This window comes from Blennius ocellaris, assembly GCF_963422515.1.
Source record: "Blennius ocellaris genome assembly, chromosome: 5".
Lineage (NCBI taxonomy): Eukaryota > Metazoa > Chordata > Actinopteri > Blenniiformes > Blenniidae > Blennius > Blennius ocellaris.
Window position 1 is genome coordinate 18,843,327 of NC_137654.1, and position 3,854 is coordinate 18,847,180.

The window sequence follows — 3,854 nt, forward strand, 5'->3', positions numbered from 1 at the left end:
AGAAATGGATTATAGTCCTGCAACCACACATAAACATATTCAGTCAACATCAAATATTTTCCTATTTCCGAAGCAGTGTGAAGTGTTTACTGCTGCTAAAAGTCCAATCTGCCAATGGACTCCTGATAGATTTGACTCTGGAGTCTTTCCAATCAGCGCGCCGAATATGGAATTTTGACTTTAACCAGCATTATGGCGAAAGAACCGAAACCTGTGGTGACATAGCATCCAATTCCCTTTGCATCTGTAGCAGCAGCCATGTGGCACCTTTGATTATCCTCCACCGCTACATAGACGGAGCATCTTCACATGGTCACTGCTTTGTGTGCAGAAGGATGGTGAGAGGGGGGAAAAAAAAGTATAGCTCAGTCAAAGCTGGCTCAGAGCCTCCCACAGGAGCACTCTGCATGAAGAGCACTGGCTCCAGGACACTCTCTTCTCACACGAGCTAAATAGATAGCATAAATTACATCAGCCAGGGAGCCCTGCAGCACCATGCAAGACAGCAGACGCACTAAGACACAGAATAAGAGAGCAACACGACAAGAGGGGGGAGCGAGGGAGCTGGGAACGTGACAACAATCTGGGGATGAGATGGGAGGAAAGACAGAGGTTATAAGGAGAGACCAGCGATGGGAGAGAAGAAGCACTGGAGTGGTGAATGCCTGAATGTGCCACTGCAATATTCAGCTGAGACAGACCAGGGCTGTCATTTGAAGGTGACCACTTCAGCACTGGAATTGGACACTTGCACAGCTCCCTCTCCCCGGGTCACATTCAGGAAAATAGCTGATATTCAGTCCAGGTGTTGCACCAAAGATGAATAAATTATCCAAGATAGAGCCCGAGTGAAAATGTAACTTCACTCTTAAAGGAGAAGACGGGATCACGGGTTTATATCAGCTCAATGTGTCAGCAGAACTTTTTTGATAAAATGAAAAAAATAAAAAAAACTACTTCAGGATTACTGGCTGTATTTTTTTTTTTTAGCCTAAGCCATTTTTAAGAAAGATGAGATTGTGATGGGCCAGTATCACTGCTGAGTTTTAAGGTGATTTTTTTTTTTTCCTCTCAGGGAAAAATGTGTGGTGGTGAATACTGATTGGGAGCTGCATGATAGTATAGGTCGCACTCATAGTGAGACTATGAATGAATGAATGAATGGACCCAGAGTCTTTTGTATATCCTATCAATCCAATGGAATAACCTAGATCATGACTAATACAAAACAATAAATAAATCATAACACAGACAGTTACAGTGGATTGCAAAAGTACTCACACCCCTTAAAAATGTCCACATGCTGTCACATTACATCCACAAATGTAAATGTATTTTATTGAGATTTTATGTGAAAGACCAGCACAATATGCTGCATAATTGTGAAGTGGAAGGAATAATAATATTTGGTTAGTAAATTGTGTCCACCTGTACAATCTAATCTCAGTATAAGGCACATTTGTGGGGTTGGCAGAGCGTCTCCTAATCTGAAGGTTGCAGGTTCCTATCTTTGCCTGCCTACATGCCAGAGTGTCCTTGGGCATGACACTGAACCCCCAAAAAACTGCTTGTGTGAATGTAGTGTGAGAGTGAGTGGTTGGTGGTGGTCAGAGGGGCCGCTGGTGCAGATTGGCAGCCTCGCTTCCGTCATTCTGCCCCAAGGCAGCTGTGGCGACATACGTAGTTTACCACCATTGAGTATGGAGTGAATGAATAATGCAATGTAAAATGTCTTTGAGTGTCCAGAAAAGTACTACGGTATATAAAACCAATGCAGCATTATTATTATTATTATTAGTAGTAGTAGTAGTAGTAGTAGTATTGTTGTTGTTGTTGTTGTTGTTGTTGTTGTGTTTGTTACGTTTGTGGTTGTCATTTGACAAAATATGGAAGGGTTGAAGGGGAATGAATACTTTTGCAAGCCAGTGTACTTTTCTTTTCTTCCATACTTATTTATTCAAGTAATAGCTCTGTTCTGTAGCGTGATTATTGAATCTAAATTAGTCATCTATAAATTATATTTCATCACATCTCTAACAGGAAGTTGTGAGTAGAAAATACACACTGTACTGTATAATGTAACAATTTATGCTCAAGAAACTAGTAGGAATGTCTCTCGGTGAAAAATGACAATAAAGTAAAGAAAAAAGTGCGTCCTCGTTCTGTTTTAAATTAATATACCATTAAACCTAATAATGAACACAAGAAAAAGGAATATGAAGCCCTCTAAATATGCATCGTATCACATATTTTCTAAAAGGTATTTGTAATTTATATCTTAGCGCCTCAAAGAGAAGGAAAAAACAACAACAAATCAAGTAAGAGGTTAATTAGCCTGAGGGATTAGACTGGAGGCAAAACGGGAGACAGATGATTAAAAAACAACAACACTGTATAAATCAGAAAAAAGATATAGTTGTATTTTTGCTTAAGCACGACGTTCCAATTAATAGTTTTTCCTCAGCCAGCTGTCTGAGGACACTTTGACAATGACAGTCTGCGAGGCTGAAACACCACACGTCTCAGCTTTCATGATAGGTCAGACTGAAGCCGCATAATGAAGCCGCATCAAAGAGGCGTGCAGTCTGGCTCTTGGACGGCTGCAGATGTCACACACTCTGTGCACTGCCCCGCCTCAACTTTTCAGGGCACGTGGGCTGCTTAATTAACGTGTTTAATGAAAAGTAATATAATTGGGATCAGAAAGTACCCCCTCTTTATGACTGCACATTATACAGATAAGCTTTTGTAGGAATCTATGCATCCTCTAAGGCTGAGTCTCATGTGCAATTTCAGGCTTGTGTAGCGAGATCTGTTTGATGATAGAGGCAGACAGTTAACCCGAGGACATGTTGGAAGATGAATGATACAACACTGCAGTGATGGATTGTTTAACATACCTCAACCACAGGAATGCAGTTACTGTGTGTGCCCACCAGAGAGCATTGGCTTATCTTAGCCTTGCAACAACCATGGCTGAATCATTGAAATAATTGATTAGTCCATGACTTTGGTTGAAACTGAAATGTCTCAGCATCCATTGAGTTGATGTAGAACAAACACTAATGTTCATTGCTGTTGCTTCAGTGTTAAATCGTAAAGGGTGATGTTTTCGTAGATTACACCACAAATCTCAAACAATTCATGAGCTGAAAGACATCTACTAATGATAGTGCATATATTCAGTCTACACTGATGGTAAGTAACAGATTATTTGGAGCCTGCTGCTGTACTCACGTACATTTTTGAGGCAAAAGTTTTTTACTTGAGTATTTTTTTTCTAACTACGCGGTCCAAAATAAAGCCTAAAGATAATATATGAAACCATATGTGTTTTTAGAAAGTCGAGTTAAAATATCAGCACTTTTTTAACGGAATTTAATCATTTAATCTTTACATTAAAGAACGTGTTATGCCAGCTTTGGATGTATCGGTCAATAAAGTGATATGACACACAATAAAGCATCTTGATTTAAAAACAAAAAAGCCAATACATGTATATAAAGTCTTTTTCATCCACACTTACATCAAGAGAAAATCAAGCAATACTCTATTTTCACGTGAATGAGATGAGTTCGGAACAGGGAATTATTGTGCACATGATCTATACTTCATGTCCGTTCTTTTCATCTTAACTTTACATTACCTCACTCACATGCTCACTCGTGTGAGCCAGTCAGATCTGTCTGCTATAATGCAACTGTCAGAATATCTGTGAATAACAACGAAAGCTCCAGAAGAATCCTAATGGATCCGTGTCAGGAGACTTTAGGCCGCTCATTTCACACGCGACGCCACCGCGGGGACAATCAATTCTTTCATTTGGGTCACTTTATGATTCAATCATTCTGGGT